Genomic DNA, 24,003 nt, shown 5'->3' on the forward strand with positions numbered 1-24,003 from the left:
TTGCCAAGATGAGTTTCACCTACTGTATGTGTCTTTCCAACAGTTTCTAATGTGTGTTCAACACAGCTACACATGGGTTTTCATTTTCATTCTGCTGACTATGCTTCTACCTCCAATTACCCCCCTGCCATATCCCCATCCCACTGCCTGCTGCCTGATTTAGATCACCAGTGATATACGTTCACCTTTAGGTTCCCACAATATCTATCACTTGTAGGAATGACTGCCTGTGCTTAACTACTGAAAAAATCACCTAATATGAAAACATTGAATCTGGCTTATGTATGAATGAATAACTATATTATTTTATAAGCAGGGCACAGATGTGTGCTAGCATGTGTTTTGTCAGTGAGATGTATCTTTTAAACTCAAGTGGGAGGATTAAAGAAATTCTCAGCACCATAAATCATGAGGGAGTTTGAACTGAGACTGTGGCAGGTGATCTTTGCTACTCATTTGATTGGAGTTGGAATGATCCCATCGACTATGGCATATGTCTGGGTGTGTCTGTGAGGGCCTTCCAGAGGGAATTAAGTAAGAAGGATGATCTGATTTGATTATCTGTAAATTTTTTGGATTGTTGGCTACAAATAATCTTTTTTCAATGTTTTACTTCTTCTTTTTGTTCTTGTTCTTGTTTTTGTTTTTGTTCTTCTCCTCCTTCTCCTCCAGCTCATCCTTATTCTTTTTCTTTCAAAGTAATTATTTCCATCAAAGATAAATTTAGCAAAGTTACAGGTACCCAAGTGGAGGAAAGAGGTAGCTATTTGTGAGGATTTTGATACACATACAGTAAGGGGTCATGGGTCACATGCCCATTGGAAAGCCTCACATTCTCCACAGACTTCTGGTCATGTGAGGCTCCAGCTTAACAGTCTTGAAAATTTTCGTTTGAGGTTCTTTAAACGTAGCACTGACCCCAGTCCAGTACTTCTTTTGAATTTTTCTCAAATGACCCTTCTTAATAGAAGAGTCCACATGTATGTGATAGCTCTAAAATAAAAGTTCAAAAGAACCGAAAGGGGCCGGGCGATGGTGGCGCATGCCTTTAATCCCAGCACTCGGGAGGCAGAGGCAGGCGGATGTCTGTCAGTTCGAGACCAGCCTGGTCTACAAGAGCTAGTTCCAGGACAGGCTCCAAAACCACAGAGAAACCCTGTCTTGAAAAACCAAAAAAAAAAAAAAAAGAACCAAAAGAGTTTATTTGGAAGATATGATCCTAGAAAGAGAATACTAAGAAGCATACAGGATTATGTTTTGTTTGGGTGTTTGAGTGCATACAGTGTATGTATGTGTGTGTGAGCATGTGTGTATTTGGGTACACATATGTAAATCATGGTATATGTGAAGGTCAGAGGATAGCCTTCAGTGTACGTTCTTACTTCCTGCTTTGCTTGAGGCAAAGTTTCTTTTCTTATTATTTCTGCATACAACGAATGACCTGACCCTTAAGCTAACAGAAATCTCCTGCCTCTGATCTTGCTGTGAAAGTGCTGGGATTCCAGACACTGTTACTCCCCCCACTCTAATGTGCTCTCCATATTTCCACAGCAAGAGCTTCCTCAATGAGTCATCTCTGCAGCCCCAATCTGTTTCTGAGGGACCTCCCCAGGTTCTGTTGCTTTCTCTCCTATTCTACCATCCCTTGTCTCTTCAATCCCATTTCTCTCAGGAGAAAAAGAAAACAAATCTCCTACTTTCTCTGGAATAACAGCTCAGCTGCCTTACACATTGATTTCTCTATTTTATGTTTATTCTCTGGTCTAAGCTTTCACAGATATTTTCCAATGATAATAAATACTTTGTTAACTCTTTGAAAGAAAATGACCTTCAAAGGGAGTGGCACTATTAGGTTTGCCCTTGTCGAAGAAAGTGTGTCACTGTGGGGTGGTCTTTGAGATCTCTTTTGCTCAAGCTTCCCTCAGTGTGAGAGTCAGTTGACTTCCTGTTGCCTGTAAAACGTAGCATTCTCAGCTCCAGCACCATGCCATTAACCATTTATAACTAACCATTTTAAAATGAATACAAACATTTATAAGCAAACAATTTGGGAATTTGGGCATTTTTTTCTCCAAATTGCTTCCAACTGTTTGTTGGGCAAGTTATTTTTAGGGTTCATGAATACCTTTTGGGGTCTCTTGTTCCATCAAATCACATTAGTGTGGAAGGAATGTTCCTGTTCTCTGTGGAAACAAAAGCAGAACCTCTTTTCCAAAGTAATATATCCTTAGACACAAATTTTGAAGTCAAGATAACTTTAAAATATGTATGTTGGCTTAGCTTAGCAACCCCCAGAATCAAATGTTTTCTAGCAGTTAACTCATTAACAGTCATAGAATCCAAAGAAAACACAATAATATGCATAATATAGACTCTGCATATATTCTATCTTTATGCGGCTTAGTTTTTTTCTTTATGAATTTTTAATATTTATTATCATTACTCCTTTAATCTATGATTGTCTGTACTTTTTTATTTTGTAAATGGAGACTGTGTATTCATTTCTCAGTCACCCCACCTGAATAATCAGACAAAAACTACATTAATTACAACAGAGTTTGACCAATAGCTTAGATGTATTCCTAGCCTGTTTTTACATTTTAAATTAACCAATTTCTAATAACTTGTGTATTGTCACAAGGCTGTGGTTTACTGGTAAGGTTTTCACAGCACCATGGCTTCTCCCTGGCTCTGCCATCTTTCTCCCTCTGTTCAGTTTAGTTTTCTTGCTTACCTATTATCTGCCCTGCCATAGGTTAAATCATCTTCTTTGTTAACCAGTGGTAATAAAATATATTCACAACATACAGAGGGGAATTTCACATCAATGTCTGTCTGCTTGCCACCATGCTCCCCACCATGATCATAATGGGCTAAACCTCTGAAACTGTAATCAAGTCACCCCAATTAAACATTTTCTTTATAACAGTTGCTGTGCTCATGGTGTCTCTTTGCACCAATAAAAAGCCTTAACTAAGACATGAACAATATTTTAACAGGTTATTATTATCTTATTTTATTGAAAGCAGTAACTTTATTGACAATAATTTGAATGTTTACTTCTCAATTCACTATTGAAAATTTAATATAAAAGTAAACATTTTTGTGAATGCTTATTTTTTTTTCAGATCATAGATTATTTGGTAATATTTTCAGTATAATGCTTACAACACTTTACTATTAGCTTGATTTAAATTTTTTTAGTGAAAATATTGTTGTTGGCCATATATAATACAGGCATTATAAACTGGGAAAATTTGAGCAGTGTTTAGTTCCTGTCATCAACCCCTTTTTAAATTTCAAAATCATTTTCCACCTGTGTTGCTGTTTCTTGTAAACACACTTAAGTTACATCTTCTGTGTAAGCATTTGTATTATCTATAGATTCGACAAAATCAGGTTCATTACCATACACAAATACATGTACTTACACAGTTTTTCCTCTGTTCCTTGCATCCTTCTATTATTTATTTATGCCTGTTTCCACTCAAAACCATTCAGTCACACCTCAAAAATTCCTCATCTCCCAATTTGTCTCTAGGCAAAAGAAAGAAAGGTTTCCTCAGACCTGCTCACCAAGGACAGACCATATCTCCTTCCATTCTGTGGAGAATGCTACATACCAAGAAATACATAAAAGGGTGGATGGAAATCATTTTGAATTCCAATGCATTTATGTTAAAACAGAAAGGCTGACATTAATATTTGCATTCCACTTTTCGAATACTGAAGGGTGTAGTTGTTAACTTTCCTCATACTCCATGTATCTACAGGGAGTGCAGAATGAAAGCAGCAAGAGATTAGGGTCCCTCAAGACTTCACGCTGTAAGTGTGTGGGCCACACAGGCATGGAATACTTACAGATCTTTCACAATGAGGGTAGGTGGAGGGTATTGATTTTGGTCAGTGGGACTCAGCTTCTCAGCAACTCCCCTGCACATTCTCCTGGTCCCTTCTCTGTTGGTCTTAGCTATTCACCAAACTCGAGGTTGCTGTTCATGGTTCATTTAGTGCCTATCAATCATGCGTTGTTATTGCAGCAGTGCAGAAGAAGCCTAGAAAGTTTATTAAATTTAAAGATTGATGACTGTTGAAAGTTCCATGACTGCTTTGTAGGTTTTAGTTTTAATAACTAACACAGAAAAACATGCCTCAGACCTCTGCTGCTAGATGATGTAGTACTAAGAAAAAACAAGTACAAAAGAGATTTCCAATTAAAAATGGACAAGCTCACTTTGCTCTGTTCTGGGATTGTTTCAATAGTTTGAGCATAAATAAGGCTTTTTGCTTTTTTTTCTGAATCCATCTCAATAATTTTGTTTGGATTTGAACAAGCTCTCTGAATTTCTCTCCCATCACCTAGTGGGCACATTGGAAACAGCAGTAGCATTGTATATAAGAGGTGGGAGGACACATCACTGGCTGATTACCTTTGAGACTTAACATTCAGTACAGGGACTTTCTGGTGAAGATCTTAGCCTGTGTTAGCACATGTAATGACAAGCATTGCTATTCACTGGATTTGGACCCAAAGCTTCCAAAAGAAAAAGAAAAATAAAGTCTCTGACACAACATGTATCTACTGTCTGCTAGACGAAGTGCTAAGGATTTTACATCCCACGATGTGACCAATAGTAATCGTCATATTTTTTTGTAGGTGAATAAATAAAGATGTTTAAACATTTACTCCAAGTGTGAGGAAGATGATTTTTTTTCATGAGTATCATTGAAAAGGTATCTTTTCTTTTTTTTTATTTTTATTTTTATTTTATTTTATTTTATTTTTTTTATTAATTAATTTATTTAATTATTAAAGATTTCTGCCTCTTCCCCGCCACCACCTCCCATTCCCTCCCCCTCCCCCAATCAAGTCTTCCTTCCTCCTCAGCCCAAAGAGCAAGCAGGTTTCTCTGCCCTGTGGGAGGTCCAAGGACCACCCACCTCCATCCAGGTCTATTAAGGTGAGCATCCAAACTACCTGGGCTCCCACAAAGTCATTACGTGCAATAGGATCAAGAACCCATTGCCATTGTTCTTCAGTTACATATTTTGAAAAGCGCAAGTGACCTAAGATACTTTCTAGGTCTTAGCATCATTTATAATTCCTTTACTTCTGTTGCGAAATACTATCTACAACTAGGTATGTACTTTTTTTTCTCCTATTAAATTCATCTTTCTCAGGGTTATATCAAGGTAACACTTTAGATCATAACAGTATCTTTGAAGGAAAGAAAAGGATGGATTTTTTTGCAGGGGTAGGGAGTCATGGATGATTGCTGAACCAAATCATTCTAAGTGTCCTGATCATAAATTTATAATCCTAAAGTTGTTGTGTTGTGTTCAAGTGCAGTCTACATCCTTTCTTTGCATTTGGCTTTGTTGTTGCCAATTAAGAAATTACAGTCCTTGGCTGCCTGAGTCTTTTGAGCATGTGTGAAAATCATTTTTAGTCATTTAAAAAACATTATAGGAAAGAATTTTATGAAAGAAAACAATGTTGAATTATATTCTTTTTCAATACTTACACCATTTTAGACTTTAAATATCACTTCTTTGAGCATAGACATTTTATTTATTGAGGCCAGCTAAGAAGCGTTAGATATGTAAATGAGAAAATCAGTTAGTGGGATGTGTGAAAGACAAAATTTATTACTTTATCCTTTAAGATTTATGTTAGTTTAAATTATTTAGGAGTTACTACATATTTCATAAGGGACTAGACATGCTTTGTTCTAATACTATTTTAAATCAACATATAATTACAAAGCCCTGATTTTGTAATGAACACCAAATTAGATGCAATGTTTTTGCTGGCTTTCATCTTCTCTGTTATTGGACTGAGAGGCCCTTTTGTGTGGTTTTAGTTCCACTTTGGGTTTAGATGCTAAAATAGGATGAAACTGGGAGTTTGGTTTTCTTTGTCTTCTCTGAATCTAGTTCCTCATTGCTTGAAGCTTACCCTTAATTTCTAAGTGCTGGATTCACTTCTTGCTAGTCTTCTTTTTCTTTGTGAGTAGTCCAGTCTGGAAACCCTGACTACTGTGAGCCATAACCCTTGTCATCCAAACCTGTTGGGGTCTTGACAAGGCACCTCGTGGCACAGCAGTTCCTGCAGGTCTACCATCCCTTCTTGTTGTTGTTCAGACTGGTCTTGCCCTCTGTAGAAATGTCCATGTTTGCTGTTAAGTCTTTAGTCAATAGCACAGATGACTTGAGTCCCCGAATTTAGTTATCCAAAGCCTAAATTACAATTCTTGGTTTTGCTATTTTACTGTGATTTATGGGAATGGTTAATTTAAATTTTGACTGAATAGTTTAATTTACTCATCAGTTGGATTGTAAATGCCTTTGGAAAGCTTTCATTTATTTATTTATTCCACTTTTTTGATGAAATATGGAGCATTGACTGTGTTATGTTTGTAATTATAATAGAATCTCTTGGTGTGGATTGTAATGATTTGATAACATTCTTTTTTGATGTGAAGTAAAATGGGGACTCTGTATTTCTAGTTAAACCTTAGGGGGAATCCTGTCCAGGAACCTAGAAATGATTTAGAATTTTATCCTTATGTTATTTAAAAATTTTTGTGTGCATATTTGTGTATGTGTGTGCATGCCATTTGGAGTTGTGCTAATTTTCAGTTAATTTGAGTCAGAACCTGTTGTACTCAAAACGAGGTGGCTCACAAACATCCAAAGATTCTCCTGTCTCTGCCTCCCATCTCACCACAGTTGTGTTGGAATCACAAATAAATGTTGCCAGCTCATATTTTTGTGGGTTTTGACAAGCCAAACTTCATGTTTGTGTATCAAGCAGTTTATCCAAGAAGCCATTATACTGTAATACCTGATGCAATTAAACTCAAAAATGAAAATTATTATTTGACTTACTCTCCTGAATGTTTCTGTTTAAGGTCAGTAGCTCTAGTGATTTGGGCCTGGGGTAAGAGTGACACTTCATGGTAGGAGCATGTAGTGAAACAAAATGGTTAACTCTTCAGCCAAAAACAAAAAGAGAAGACAAAGACTAGATGAGAGACACAGTCCCCTTCCAAGGCATCTGATGACCCAAGGAGTTTCTACAAGTTTGCACCTCCTAAATGATCCAAGATATCCTGGTAATACCAAAACAGGACCACACCAATTGGACACAGGAACTTTGGCAATATTCAGTATTGAAACCATGTTAGTTTCCTCACCAATGAAGGGTATTCAAAGGACCCATTGATAGATTTGGGGTAGCATTGATCACTTGCATGCAATCCAGGCAATGGGAACTAAACAACAAAACAAAAACCCATAACAATAATAATGGGTTGTTTATTGCACAGCAATGGCTTGATATAATATTATTTTACATCTTAAAGATGTTTAAAAATGAGAAAAAATAATGTCATATTAGCAATTGATTGGTCTTTTTGTCTCCATAATTTTGGACATTTCATATCCAGAAGGTTATTTTATGCCATAATTTTACTTATGAAAAGTCATCATGTAAATTTTGTCTTTTAATCTACTAACAAAAAATTGTGAGTGTCTGAATAAGATGTCCCTCATTGTCATATGCATTTGAATACTTGGTCCCTAGCTGGTGATGCTGTTTGGAAAGTCTTAAGAAGTATTGACTTTCTGGGGGAGTAGGTGTATCACTATGGAAATGCTTTGAGATTTCAAAAACCACATGCCATTCTGAGTTTGTTCTTTCTGCTTTCTGCTTATTATTCATCAAGATATAAGGCCTCAACTTCCAGCTCCAGCTATCACACTTCCTTTGTCAATGCATCCCCATAGTGATGGAGATCATCTCTTATCCCTCGGAAACTACAATTCCAGTAAAAATAAACATTTTTCTTCTATATTTGCCTTGCTCATAGTGTTTTATCACAACAATAGAAAAGTAGCTAATATAAATGTGTCATATTAGCAGAATTGGGAAGTCAAAGCCTTTTTGCAAGAATCGGTTAATCTTTCATGCTGCTATTATATGTTCTTACAAATATTCTTTCATTTGTTTTTGTCGATATTTTATTAGAGAGTTTCACACCTTTGCATGTAACAGTGGTATGCAGTTTTCCTATGGTGTCTTTATCTGGCTATGGTTTCAGTATAACTGGACAGTCTTTTCAGTGCCTGTGTTGTCTGACTGTTGATTTGCTGTGTTTATTTTTCATGTAGTTATTGAATCTATCAGTGAAAGTCAAACAGTTCCATAGTAAAGAAGCCACAAGTGTGACTGTGGCCACTGTAATTACCCTTCACATATTTCTATAGTTTAGTTTTACATGAAGGCAGCAAGCCCAAATGAAGACAGATGTGATCTCTCATCCCCACGCCCTTAGTCCCGCAGGATGACATCAAGCTGCAGTACAGAAAACACAAGAATGCATACTCAGCCATGAAGAAGCGGCCTTGCCTCTCATCTATGTTCAAACAGGCTTCCAGAGAAGCCTCCAGCTGTGTCCTAAGGGAGTGAGCAGTTAGAAACTAAGAAGATGAATGAGAAATCGCCTCTCAGCAGCAATTTCACACAAGAGAGGACTGACAATGGCCTTAGTCTGCTTCTCATTCAGGCATATCTCCCTTTGTTCTAGGACGCTGTGATATTGGGGTAGCAGACGGGGTAGAGCTAAGCCAAGTCTTGACAGGTTTTCCTGTCAGCCACATGGAGATGCTCAAGGTCACAAGGGAGCCATGGTAACATTATTATTAAAAATTCATGTGGTGAGCCTTGTCTTTTCTTTGTGGGATGATTTTTACTTTTGTTAATTTGCTAATTTATTTTGAGGCAGGTTTCATGTATACTATGCTAATCTCAACTTCATGCATTGTGGAGTTGAGGAAGACCTCGAACTCCCATCCTCCTGCACTCTCCCCATGAGTGCTGACATTACAAACATGACTCATCATGCCTGGTTTTTGTCATGCAGGGGATCCAATCCAGAGCTTTGTTCATGCTGGCAAGTACTCTGCCAATGGAACCACATCTCCAGCCCCACAAACAACTGACTTCCAAATTTAACTTCTTTCCTTATGGTAGGCTTAGCTAGACTTTCTATACTCTCTTTTGTTATAAAAACCTTCTTCAATCAATGGCGATAAGTTCTTTCTTTCTAGAAAGTTCTTCTAAGCTTTTTAATTTGCTGGCAGAAAACTACTTTGTAGTCTATTTCATTTCTGTTAGAGTAACATTGATTTCTAATACTGGCAATGCTCTTTTTTTTAATAACTTCAAAAAGCTAGTCTTTTATTACATTGAATTTAATTATTTAGTTTCTCAAATCAGTGATTTTCCTGGTGGTTTTTATTTCTTCTGTTCTAACTTCTTCAGATTCTTTTTTGCTGCTCTTTTCTGGTTTTCTTAGGAGGAAACTTCTTAATTCACAGTATTTTAGAGTTTGGCTACATTCCTTAAATTATGGTATTTTGTGTGCTCATTTATTATTTGACCTGCATTATATTCTCCAATGATACTACTGGATAGTGGTTTTTCATTTCCAGACTAGGCTAAAAGTATCAGAAGATACACAATACAGTTTGATTAGCTGAGTCGAACATTTGCTAGTGGCAGGGCTTTTGATACTCCCAACATGGTTTTCACTCCATACCAACTTTTCCAGCCAAAGTTAAGAGAGTGGAATGTTTTGAAGGGCCAAGAGCAGAGACATGCAAGGTCTCTGCAGGATTTTGGAAAGAATGATTAACAACTTGATGAGAAGTTTCTCTCACTATAGACAATTGGAATGGAGCAACTGGCACTTCAATGCTGCTGTCCTGAAAAGGCACTTTTCTTCCTCATTTCCCTGACTCATGGCCAAAGAGCAAAAAGTGTTCCTAAGATAACAAATAGCTTATATGTTTTTCTTTGGGTTCACCTTCTTATTTAGCTTCTCTAGAATCACGAATTATAATCTCAATGTCCTTTATTTATGGCTAGAAACCTAATATGAGTGAGTACATCCCATGTTCCTCTTTTTGGGTCTGGCTTACCTCACTCAGGATATTGTTTTCAATTTCCGTCCATTTGTATGCAAAATTCAGAACCCAAAGCATCCCCCTGAATATTAACCTTCATCAGGCGATGAAAGAAGACAGAGACAGAGACCAACATTGGAGCACTGGACTGAAGTCTCACGATCCAAAGGAGGAACAGAAGGAGAGTGAGCACGAGCAAGGAACTCAGGACTGCGAGGGGTGCACCCACACACTGAGGCAATGGGGATGTTCTATCGGGAACTCACCAAGGCCAGCTGGCCGGGGACTGAAAAAGCATGGGACAAAACCGGTCTCGCTGAACATAATGGACAATGAGGACTACTGAGAACTGAAGAACAATGGCAATGGGTCCTTGATCCTATTGCACGTAATGGCTTTGTGGGAGCCCAGGTAGTTTGGATGCTCACCTTAATAGACCTGGATGGAGGTGGGTGGTCCTTGGACCTCCCACAGGGCAGAGAAACCTGCTTGCTCTTTGGGCTGAGGAGGAAGGAAGACTTGATTGGGGGAGGGGGAGGGAATGGGAGGTGGTGGTGGGGAAGAGGCAGAAATCTTTAATAATTAAATAAATTAATTAATAAAAAAAAATAGCTGTGTCTGATGGGACCATAACTGGTACAGATTCGGAAAGTTCTGTGTATGTTAGCAGAATGCTACCATCTAAGGGACATGGTATACATATTTTTAAAAAGAAACTCGATTGCATTTGTTTTATTGATATTTGAAATCTTTGTAGAAGAAAACATACAAGTATGACTGCAAAATTTCCATGACAAATGTGGGCCCAGGAGTGCCTGGGATCAAATCATTGATTATATTGCTCTTGTTTCTGGGTAGCAATGTATTCCATGATACTGACTTCAACTAATGTAATAACTTTGCTAAATTAGCAAGGATGGGAAAGAGAAACCAGGACTAAAAAAAAAAAAAGGTTTCATGTGCTTGAATCTTTTAGTTTCACTATGAAAATTAGAGGGGACATGTTAAACTTTTTAGACATTGATCTGTCTCAGTAGATAATAGTCATGGCAGCTAATCCTAAGTGTCTTATATAGCTGATGATCTGTAGGATTGGAGTTGAGGAGTAGGGACAGGGAATGGTGCCCACACCAGGATAAAAGCAGATGACTTAGTAGCATCTGTAGAGAACTTCACTGGGTCAGGAGCATCCTAATGTTCCCTTTTCTCTTTTGTGAGCCCTCAGGCTGCTGCTTATCCTTTGGTATGAATATTTTTCATACCAAATGACAATGTAGTCATTTGTTGAAACTCATACATCAGCTATTTCTATATGTTGTTTGTGTTTTCATTACAAAGATCTTGGGTTTTTGGCTTTTCATTATTATTAATTACTATTATTATTTAAAAATTATGGAACATTTTACAAATTTGCAACATCCTTGTGCAGGTTCATGTTTATCTTCTTTGTATCATTTCACTTTTAGTATGTGGGACTGTAAAGCAAGCATTCGGTTTTACATTTTTTAGACCGGGCAGTAACCATTAGTAGCATGATTTATGAAACTTGTTGGTTATACATAGCAACTGGACAATGACTTCACTTTTGATAAACTAAAATCCACATGCATACAAAACTGTGGAATTTTATATAAGAAAATATGAATACTATTCTAGCAATTGTAGTTAAATCCTTTGCCTTTGTGTTTTTTAAAATTCATTCTGAAACAAATGAACAAATGAGTTTTAAACCTTAAGTCAAACCCACACTGTTTTAATTGCTGACAGTGTTAAAAAATATATACATTGGATAGGAAAAAGGGCATCATATACTTACACTGATTTAATTACTGTACTGTACAATGTGGCTTCCTATATGTTCCCTTGCTTCAAGTCTAATAGATTGTTTTTCTGCCTTACATGTAGTCATTTTACATTTTATATAGGAATCATTTATAAATAAATCATAATTATAATATTGTCTTGTTTAGCTTCCTTAAAATACTTATAAAAATAGGACTCAGTGGAATTGTGAAGAAGCGTTATGTGCCAAGGAAAGGCCCGTGAAGAGCTGGGAATTTGAACTGAGGTTCTAAGTGAATGAATTAAAGAAATTCATATGTATTTTACCCCCAACATTTTGGAATTCTCCTCTAGAAAATAAAAGGGGTTGTCCTGGAAACATCTAATATATTATTATTATTATTTAATTTTAAAAATATTTTGTGAGACGGGACATGGGTACCACAGCATATGCGAAAGTAAGAGAACAATTTTGTAGAGTCAGTTCTTGCCTGCTCCTTTCTGTGGGTTCCGAGGATCTAATTTAGGTCACTAGATTTATGCAGCAAGTCCTTTTTCTCATTGAGCCATCACAGTGGCCTGAGACTTCTTCAGTTTTCTGTATTTCTGTATTCATACTAGAAGCGATAATACATTTCTACAGATGTTGTAATGAATGACATGAGGTTGACATGAATTCAAATTAAGATCTATTGTTTAACAAGTTTTCTAGATTTGTGGCTGTGATCTGTTTTTGTGATTCCAACTGATGTGCTTGCTCCACACTGAAAAATGTCCCTGACGTAAGACAACAATAACTAGCAATTATCAAAATGGAGAGAGATACAAATTTGTAATTGTTTCTACTTTTTAGTAATAAACCATGACTGTTTTTTGGTATGTTGGGGAAGTTTTACAAGAAACACTTGAGTGTTCTGTGAGGACAATGCTGAGGATGGAAAACACTTGAAAATGTATGATTATAGTTATTATTTGACTCTCAACACTGCTTTTCCCAAGGGCCTTGCTGTACTCAAAACACTTATTTCCCTCCTCATGTCCACTTCTCTCCGTGTGAAGCCATTACTTTACACTGGCTAACAGATTTTTGTTCTTTAAAATAAACTTGTTTAGTCGAACAGTAACCCAGCCAAGAAAACCGTGAAACAGGCAACTATTTTCAGTGTGTGGACTGTCACCACCTTCACCATTAATTCTTCCCAATTTTGACGGAATAAAATTTCATTGTTGATGTAATAGTGTTCCATTAAAAATTTAAGTAAAGTAAGAATAAACAAAGAAAGCAATACATCACTTCAAGTGCTACCATCTTAAAATAATCACAATAAGCTCCAAGTATATATTTTCCCAACAAGTATCTATACCTCTTTGTGAATATACAGACATGGGTCTCACTTAAGTTTATGAATACAGGAATAATTTTATAAAATGGGATCCTATAATAAATGTTTGTAATATAGTATTGACTCAAGTGAGCAGGGAGTGCAATGTCTTTTTACACAAAGCCCATGTAAGCTTCTTGTTTTCCTGACATTAAGTAAGACCAAAACTCGAGCTTTCTGGGCCAGCAATCTCACCCCACTGCTCAGAAACATAAGTGATTTCCAAATTGTATTTTGTAAGTTAGGAAGCATATTATTATTATAGCTGGCAAAACTAAGTTAACAAGGAAATCTCTTTAGTTGGTTTATAAATAAATGTTTATACAAATAAAGGAATTCTTGAGTTTTTTGGATGATAGTAGTTAGCCTGAAATATTTTTCTTCCAGTGAATGTGCTACACTACCAGCAATTTTAATGGTGTTGCTAGTGAAGATGAAACATGAGCTAGCTAATGTCATCTTGTTTTTCTTGTTTAACAGTTTGGCAATATGAAAGTAATGTGGATTTACTTTATTAACAGACTGAGGTAGAAGAAGCTTCATGTCTATATCATATTCATTTCTAAAAATTCAAAATGCAAGTCTACATTTAGTCAAACTGGCAAGCTTTTGATATTTGCTTTTGGGACATTGTAACAAATTTATTACACAACATGTTATTAGGTAATTTTTCCAGGAATGTAAATTCAGTTTTAAGGATATGTTTAAAGGATCTAAATGATTGTGTGATCTTTTCCTCATTTTGTAAAGTTTCCATTATTAAAATCCTCATACTTCATAACTCATCATGAAATCACTAAAGTCTGGCAAATTATAACAAAATATTGGTATAATTAATTTTTGAAAACTGCTAAAGTGGTTTGCAACCTGAGCAAAGCTTGACAGACTCATATTTAAAATAATGACGATCTCAGTGAGTATATTTCTGACATGAACTGAATCATATGAATTCCTATAGATATGTTTCACTCAGTTCCCACCTTCAACAAAGATTTTTGGTATATAGAAGCTAGAGCAATAAGACAGCCACAGGAAATTAAGGGGATCCAAATTGGAAGGAAAGAAGTCAAATTGTTATTATTTGCAGATGATATGATTGCATACATAAGTGACCCCAAAAATTCTACCAGGGAACTACTACAGCTAATAAATACCTTTAGCAAAGTGGCTCAATAAAAGGTTATTTCATAAAATCAATGGCCTGCCTATATACAAATGACAACTGGGCTGAGAAATCAGGAAAACAAAGCCCTTCTTAATAGTCACAGATGATATAAAATATTATAACCAAGCAAGTGAAAAACCTATATGACAAGAACTTCAAGAAACAAATTGAAGATGATATCAGGAGATGGAAAGATCTAACATGCTCATGGACTGATAGTATTAATATAGTAAAAATGGCCATCTTATCAAAAACAATCTAAAGATTCCATGCAATCCCCATCAAAATTCCAACAAAATTCTTTACAGAGCTTGAAAAAACAATACCCAACTTCATTTGGAAAAACAAAAAACTCAGAATAGCTAAACCAATCTTATACAATAAAAGAACTTCCAGAGATATCAAAATCCCTGATTTCAAATGTACCACAGACCAATGATAATAATATTAATAACAATGATGATGATGATGATGATGATGATAAACACATGGCACTGGCATAAAAACAGACAGGTTGATCAATGGAATTGAACCGAAGACCCTATGGACTCCTGATTTTTCATAAAGAAGCCAGAGACACACAATGAAAAAGAGAAAACATCTTCAGCAAATGGTGCTGGTCTAATTGGATGTCAGCATGTAGAAAAATGCAAATAGATTAATATCTATGACCTTGCATAAAACTTAAGTTCAAGTGATCAAGACCTCAAGATAAAACCAAATACACTGAACCTGATAGAAGAAAAAGTGGGAAATAACCTTGAACTTATTGGTACAGGAGACAACTTCCTGAACAGACACTGAGACTGACAATTAACACATGGGACTTCATGAACCTGAAAAGCTTCTGTAAGGCAAAAGAAATGGTCAACAGGATAAAATGACAACCTCACAAAATGGGAAAAGATTTTCACCAACTTTACACCTGAGAGAGGGCTAATATCCAAAATATATAATAAATCTAAAGAAACTAGAGATCAAGAAACCAAATAATCCAATTAAAAATGGAGTTCTGATCTAAACAGAGAATTTTCAACAGAGGAATCTCAAATGGTTGAGAAACACTTAAAGAAGTGTTTAACATCCTTAGCCATCAAGAAAAGGTAAATCAAAATGATTTTGAGGTAGTGATTCTCTTGTTGTGAGGTGTTCTCCCATGAGTCTTCAGTGTTTGTATGTTCCATGACCTGTGTATCAGATGGCCTATCTCTGTTTTTGGCTTTTTTCGAGACAGGGTCTCTCTGTAGCTTTGGTGCCTATCCCGGAACTAGCTCTTGTAGACCAGGCTGGCCTCGAACTCCCAGAGATCCGCCTGCCTCTGTCTCCCGAGTGCTGGTATTAAAGGCATGCGCCACCACCGCCCGGCGACTTATGTCTTAATTTAGTAAATGCCATGCTTTAATCCTAAGTGTGGCAGATCTGAGAGCTGCTCAAACACATCTAATTTAGTGGAGCAGCTGCCTTCAGGAGGGGAAAGGTATCATGGGAGCCTTGAATGCTTGCAAGCATCAGTTGGTAGGCCAAACTTAGTGCTACTATCTAGCTTTCCATTTCAAAATATGACATCTTATTTACACATGCAATCTTGACATCTGATGGCTACCAAATGTAATGTCTTTTTTCTAGAATCAATGGGGTCACCTAACTGTGGACTTTCAGATTCAAATGGACAAGTTAAATAAACTTCTTTATTAAATTTTGAACTGCAAAATTTTTGTTATAACAATGAAAGAGGTACTGACACAGGAAACTGCTATCAAAAAGTGGGACCATCTCCTGCCCAGAAAACTAGAAGTCATTAAAAGATTCATAGTGCTTTTGAATATTCTCTGTAGGCTCACTTCCCCCAGCTATTTTCCTATGCTCAGCTGGTGAAGCAGGTCTGCAATTGTTGAAACAAGCCCAGGCATAAAGCATACTATTAGCAATACATGACATTGGTTCTGCATGCACAAATAACACAAGACTTATTGTCACAGTGGCTCCCCTCAGTACTTTAATGGAAAACCTGATGGGGTGAGGTAGTAAGCAATTTATGTAGGAAGTATCAAATGGGGCCATGTCTAATGAAGCTATGGATGTGCAGCCATACTAGGTACCCTCCCCTAGTAGAGATGAGCAACATGCCACATACACCTTGGAATACTGCCAACCTCAGCATGCTGTCCCAGAGTGCAGCAATATAGGCTGTGGTTCAGAAAGTAGAACCTTCTCAACTGGTTTAGGGACTGATCTGATTCATGATCTGTTCGCTCAAGTACACTTGCTGGTTAACTTGTCTGTGATGTTCGCTTTTAAAAGTAGTTTTTAAATTTGCTAATTTTTTTTAGCAAATAAATGTTCTATGCTTTCAGAGTTCATAAAGATCCTTCTAAACTAAGAGATTTTTAAAAAGCACCATGTACTGAATTAACTCCATGTTGTTTCTTATTTAAATTATTCATTTCATTTTGTCAAACATTTCAAAGCTTCCTTTTCTATAGTATTAGTTTAAGTGTTGTGTGAGATTTTTCCCAAGGAGATGCAACACAAACATCTATTCACCCAAAATAGGGAACCAGCAACCATCCTAAATAATGAGTATTTCAAGTCCAACATGGTGAACTAATGGATTGACTGGGGTTATTTACAGGGTATAGGTGAGGGGTTACTTATGAGAGCAGGAATAACACAAAGACAGATGCATCACCAAACAGCACAGCCCAGTACAAATGATGATTAACAAAAGCTGCAAAACCCAAGAACTTTCTTCATGATTCCAATAGCTTGGATGGTCAGAGTCCTTTCAAGGCAGCTCTCAGAAGTCATTTGCTGGAGCTACATCCTTGAATAGGGGCCCTATACATCTTGTTAGGTTTAGGAACTTCTTGATACTTGGAAGTTGTTTACTTTCTAAGTCTCAAGAGACTCCAACTCTACTTTTTAGAGGGCCTGTTTCAATTTAGAACTCCTCGAATCCCAAGGAGCTTCCCTCCAGTATGGAATGTTGTAACCAACAGATAATTGCTATACAATTTTTAATTCTAGTTTGTCTAGGTTTGATTGTGTTTCATGCATCAATCACAGTCCTTGAGATTTTGATCTTATTCATCTTTCTTTTGGGCAGTTGACAATTTTACTTTTCTGGGAGGGCCTATAGGTGTTACATTTTAGGGTATCTTAAGTATTCTAATCCATTTGATTTCTTTTGTTACGTCAGGAAGTTTTCATGTTGGCTTTAACTATGTTTTCTGTATCATTTGTTGAATGTGCCACATCATGTGTATTGGTTTCTCTGGAAGACCATTTGTTCCTCCCGCATTTCTCACATTTTATCTATTTCACATGTTAATTCTTAGTCTGTTTTTTTCATGTAGACTTGATACCTGATGCCTTCTTGCATATCTGTAGCTTCATGCTTATAATTTATTATTGGTATAAAAAGAGCATTTGTAGTCTGTTTCTCTGACTTTTGGATTTCTTTTTACATTTTATTTTATATTTATCTTAGTTTAGGCTCTGATGCTATCAAATTTATGCTCTTATTAATTTCTTTTATAGCAATATATCTTTGTTATCCTTTATTGGGATTGTCTTCTCCCCAAATAAAGTCTTTGTTTGGGTTTTGCGTGCCATGATCTTCCCTAACTTTTTTTCACTTCTCTGCTAGTAGTGTACATGTCTGTGTGTGTGTTGTAAATTAAGCCAAATAAAAGCAGCTTTGAACACTCCTTCTGTGGGACCTGATTCAGAGAATGAGTGATACAGTTAGCCCATGCTACCTTATCTGAGACACAATTCTCCCTATGGGTGGAGTATACAGTCATAATATTGTAATGATTGAGATTGTAGCCATTTCTTTTCAGATTAGCCTGTTAATCAGGAAGACTCAAGAAAGAAGACTCAAGACGTTAATGAATGAAGCCTCTGCACAACCTCAGATTTTGCGACTGTGATTCTGGTCTATATCTGATTGATGGTGTTCTCTATACTCTGGTATCTCTGGGTTTTCCTTTAATTAGGATAAAACCAGTGTAGTGGAGAACAGAGATAATTTGGCTGCAGTTGCCAAGAGCCCAAGACCAATGTCTGATAATCCTCTAGGACTATGTTACTATACTTTCTTCCTCCTTATTTCTCTACAGAATTTATGATATTGGTGAGAAATTCCAGAATATACTTTCTCTCTTCCTGCATCATAGCATTCTGGGGGCTAGTGAAAGTTCTTCTTTTGCCAACCAGAATCCTGTCTTTTGTCAGTTTATAACCCGACTCCATACCCACTTCACTTAGCATTAATTTCTAAATGCCATCATGAGAGTAAATGTTACAATGTTGGTGAGTGACTCAGTAGGTAAAGGGATTAAGGCACTCATCATGCAAGCCTGCCAGCCAGAGTTTGATGATCTCAAATACACATACAAATGCCAAGAAGCATCAATCCATGAAGCTGTCTTCTGACCTTCATATATGCTCTGTGTGATAGACTCCCACATATGCATTTATCATGCGTCTACATGCACATGAATAATAATGACAACAACAATAATAATAAAATGTAATTTTGCCTGTATCTATAAGAAAAATATAGAGTTCTCATTGCTTAGTGTCTGTTCCTTCTTTATTTTGAAATTTAAAAAAATCTAGTCTCATGGAAACAGTGACTTTAAATGTCATAGTAGAGTGTATGCCAATCATTCAGAAATGATCACAAGGTTAATTTAGTTAATAGCCTAAGGAATGTTGATGAATTAATACTTTGTTGAGCCTGTCCTTACTTATTTATACATCCATGCATAAAAAGTAACTTGAATGCTTTGTAGAAATGTCATTATATTGTCAATTAAAATCGAGATCGGTGTTATTTTTAATTGTTTTACTCTTTTTGATACTTAAACCTATTTTAATATTTTATAATAATGATATTTTTCATTTATAACTTCCAAGTACCACTTTAATAAACTAATGGTGACACACACCTGTAGTCCCAGTTACTGGAAACTTGAGGCAAGAGAATAGATCTTTAAGATCAAGCTAGATAAGAAAAAGAAACTCTATCTCGAAGAGTAAACCAGGAAACATAAACAAAGCAAAAATAACAAAAGAGATGGTGATAAAAATTATCTTTAGCATGCAGACCTATTAAATTTTGAAGACAGGCAATTTTTATTCCCTTAAGTATTGGAGGAGTGGTCTTCAGCCCCTGAGTTACCATTTAACTGATTGGCTCTGGTTCAGACTGGAGATCCACATTTTCACTTTGGAGCTTTTGTCACTCACACTCAGACTGCAGGAAAATATGCAATTATGAGTCAAACATCTAGTGTTTTGTTTATTTATATTGCTAGGAGAGCTTAGGAGAAACCATACATGGAAAGAAAACAGTTCCTAGGCCTTATGCAGGTTTGGATCTGATTTGTTTTATGTTTGAAGGACTGGAATTTATGACATGATAATAAAATGCTTCCCTAACTTTGAGGAGCAGCATATGAAAGTGTGTGAGTCCTTTCTGTTGAGGATATTACATATTATGAGAAAACAACCTCATGTATGGCTACTTTGACGAGTAACATGTTACAGTAAGGGAGGTACATAAGCTTTCTGTTTACTTCTGCTACTGTAGAATATATATGGGTGGAGCATGAGGAGACTGACCTGCCCACATTCCTTCCCTCTTGCTGGCCTTCTGCCCCACCATCAGCAGCTAACACCCTCTCCCTCTCACAAGTGTTTCTCCTGCTTTCTATTGTGCTTGACAGCCACTCAAAGGGCTTCTCACCATTCTAAAAAATCCTATTTCTGTACTTTCTCACACTGTGTTGAAGAACGGACTCCCCATTTCTGTACCATTTCTTCCCCCATCATCAGTACTTTTGCACAGTAGTTGATTTCTTTCCATTTTAAATTTAATAACATTAAAAGTTGCTATTTTCCAGCTCAACCAATATCATAGCCTGTATGACTATTGTGTGTTGAGTTACTATGGTTACTTTTCATCTCTTTCCATGAGATCTTTAACATTTTGAGCAAATAAAAATGTTCCTCCTTTCAACTCTGTAGATCAAGACAAGATGTGTCTAAATATTTATAGTTGAAAACTGCAGTGAAGCCACAGTTCCCTTTTCTGAATCTTTTCTACTACCCAGTAATGACAGTTCAGCAGGACAGTCATGCTCCATGTGTCCTTGCTAACCTGATATGCCTCCACTCTGTTATGCAATAAGACAGAGACATAGCAGTAACAAGTTGTTAGAACAAGGTCCCTATGTATGAAAGGATTTACTTAGCTGTATTAACTTTTGTATATCTTTTTAATGTAAACAAAGGATCAATGTAATTTTAAACATTTTTCAAAGGTGGCAGAGTTAGTTTTTTTATGTTTAGCAAAAGCCTTTTGTACTGCAGAAGGTGTCTTCATTAAGAATATTATTATAGCGTACATTGCATTTGCAACTATATATATATATATATGTTTAGATTTATATTAGGACAGTATTATTGGTGCTGAGAATTATAGCAAATTTCTGAACTCCATCTGGTCTATCTTGGAAACATGGGAAAAAAACAGCTCACCTTCTAGTGAAATTGCAAATGAGACCCACCATAATTATAAAGGAAGATGTATTGGCCAATTTGGGGTGTTTCTTATATCTTCTTTCCATGATCTAGTTTCTACTTGTCCTTCTTTCTGTTTGAGCAGTAATGTATTATGTGTCATTGGTTAGAAGGATCATGTCTCTATTGAGAAGTAGAAGACAGGCAGCTCCTTGTGTGATATATGTTAGTGAAAGAGAATTCATTAGATAGCACATTCTTTCAGACACTTAGAAATAGCAGGTGTCTTTTAGACAAAGATAAAGCAAAGCAGAATGTAAAGAAGTTACTTAACAAAGGGTAGCTATGGAAGTTAATCTCCGAGAAGCACATAAAAAGATGGCTACCACTTGTTGTGAGAGAGATGAATAAGTTTAAGGTTAGAGCCAGGAACATGTCCAAGGTGCTGAGTGCCTACAGGGTTAATATTAAAAAGTAAATAAAGCAGATCTGCTCTGTCAAGACTGAAGCCCTGCCTGAAAAACAAAATCACAGGATCTGGTATATGTGATGGAGGTCCAGACTGTTATCTTCAAAGCTTTGAAAAGCACAAGTTCCCCTGACCCTCTAACTTAACATAAAAAGTCTTGCTATTAGAAGTTAGTGTTTCTTCTTCTTAGCTTGAAAATGAAATAGGCCTCTTCCAGTCAAAGCAGCAAGTATACACCTCAAAACCTGCCACACCTGGATTAAGAGTTGCTACGGCATAACAACCTGAGATATGCAAGACCTACCAATGTGTGGAGGGCTCACACTCCCCAGTGTTTATGGGGCCTAGTCTGTTTGTACTGCAAGAGCTGGAAGACCATACCTATTATTGATTTCTGGGTCTTTCCCCAAGGTAGCTGGGAAATATGGGGATGAGGGAGGGATAATTGATTGGCAACTTGTTTCCAGAAAGAGGAATTCAGAAATTCTCTTCTACAAAGATGATTCTGCATGCATCAGAAAAGAAATGGATTATTCAAATAGTGGGTTTTATTTTTGGCTGCTAGAGACATTTAGTCAATGTTTGGATTGTATGAGGCAGAGGATCTCTGATCTAGATTTTCAGTTCTCAGTTATTATGAAAAGGCAATCATAAATAATAAACAAAGAAGAATGCCTATCTATATTTCAGTAATGATAGATTTACAAACATAAGAAACAATTTGAATGTGACCCATGGGTTATTGTGCGGTGAGTTTTGCCTTACAATAAAATAAATTGGAAACATCAAAATTTCCATGGCAAGTAAAAAAGAAAAATTACAAAAGATTTGAATAAGGGCTCATAGCAGAACGGTTAAAACTTGGAAGTTCATAAAACTCACCAGAGGAATATATTCTGTGACAAGGTTCAAAGACACTGTACTAACTAAATGTTCCTTAGATGTGTGATGATCAGATGGAAACCTGCCTTGCTGAGTAGTTCTGTAGCCACTAACTTCTGCAAGCTGTAAGCGATGGTAGAGAATGCCTTTGTGGAACCTGCAATACTGTTGACGAAGGGCACTTGAGTGCCAGGCTGGAACATTTGTGAATCAGAGGCTATTAATGGGTATCCATGGCCCACCCCACAGGGCCCCATCATCTACTCAGATAGTAAGTCACTCACAGGGCTCTATTTGATTCAGAATGGCAGTGAGTAGCACCACTCGTGATGATAAAAAAATTCATGGATGGTAGTTCATATGCAACCACTTTGGAAATCAGTGTGGTGGTTTCTCAGGAAACTGGGTCAACCTACCTCAGGATCCAGCAATTCCACTCTTGGGAATATACTCAAGAGATGCCTAATCATACTACAAAAGCATTTGTTCAACTATGTTCATAGCAGCACTATTTGGAATAGCCAGAACCTGGAAACAACCTAGGTGCCCCTCAATAGAAGAGTGGATAAAGAAGGTGTGGCACATATACACTTTAGAGTTCTACTCAGCAGTAAAAAACAATCTTGAATTTTGCATGCAAATGGATGGAAATAGAAAACACTTTACTGAGTGAGATAACCCAGACCCAAAAGGATGAATATGGTATATACTCACTCATAAGTGGATTCTAGCCCTAAACAAATATTGAGCCTATAATTCGTGATCCTAGAGAAGTTAAATAAGAAGGTGAGGGGCTGGAGAGATGGCTCAGAGGTTATGAGCACTGGCTGCTCTTCCAGAGGTCCTGAGTTCAATTCCCAGCAACCACATGGTGGCTCACAACCATCTGTACTGAGATCTGGTGCCCTCCTCTGGCGTGTGGGCATACATCAAGGTCAAGGCAGAATGTTGTATATATAATAAATAAATAAATAAATCTAAAAAAAAAAGGAAGGTGAACCCAAAGAAAAACATATATTTATATTTCTGGATATTGTAAGTAGATGAGATAGCCAGGCAAAAGATGGGAGCACAGGGGTGTGGGTGGGCTGGGGGAAGGGGAGATGGGAAGAGAGAAGGGAGAAGGGAAGGATTGGGGAGAGCCTGGGGGAACGGGATGGCTGAGATGGAGGAAGGGTGGATATGGGAGAAGGGAAGAAGATATCTTAATTAAGGGAGCCGTTTTAGGATTGGTAAAAGACTTGGCTCTAGAGGGGTTCCCAGGTGTCCAAGGAGATGTCCTCAGCTAGGTCCTTGGACAGCAGAAGAAAGGGTGCCTGAACTGGCCTCATCCAATAGCCACACTGATGAATAAATTTCTGTTTATACTGACAACCTGGTTCTTTCAACATCCTCATTGGCCTGCGGTAGGTTAAGTGATTCAGACACGAAGGATCCCCAGTATAAGCTAACTGATGAGGAATATCTTTCTGTATATGTGTTGCTTTTACTAGCCAATGAATAAAGCTGTTTTGGCCAATGGCTTGGCAGAATAAAATCAGGCAGTAAATCTGAACAGAGATATAGAGAAAGAGTAAATGGAGTCAAAGTTATTATGCCATGTAGCTGCCAAAGGAAAAAGATGTCAGAACCTTACTGGTAAGTCACAGCCTCGTGGCAACATACAGATTAATAGAAATGGGTTAATTTAAGATAGAAGAGCTAGCTAGGAATATTCCCGACCCATTGGCAAAACAGTGCTGTAATTAATATTGTTTCTGTGTGATTATTCAAGTCTGGGTGGAAACAAAATGCTATCTCCTTCTACAGCTAATGTT

At 36.9% G+C, this 24,003-nt stretch overlaps 1 non-coding gene across 1 annotated transcript; it reads right to left on the bottom strand.

Moving 5' to 3' along the window:
* Positions 1–11,358: 11,358 nt before the first annotated feature.
* On the bottom strand, positions 11,359–11,460 carry LOC130870576 (U6 spliceosomal RNA). The gene has a single exon (XR_009056721.1). It is a non-coding gene; the product is annotated as a U6 spliceosomal RNA (small nuclear RNA).
* Positions 11,461–24,003: the final 12,543 nt, after the last annotated feature.

The sequence above is a fragment of the Chionomys nivalis genome, chromosome 2 (genome assembly GCF_950005125.1).
Source record: "Chionomys nivalis chromosome 2, mChiNiv1.1, whole genome shotgun sequence".
Classification (NCBI taxonomy): domain Eukaryota; kingdom Metazoa; phylum Chordata; class Mammalia; order Rodentia; family Cricetidae; genus Chionomys; species Chionomys nivalis.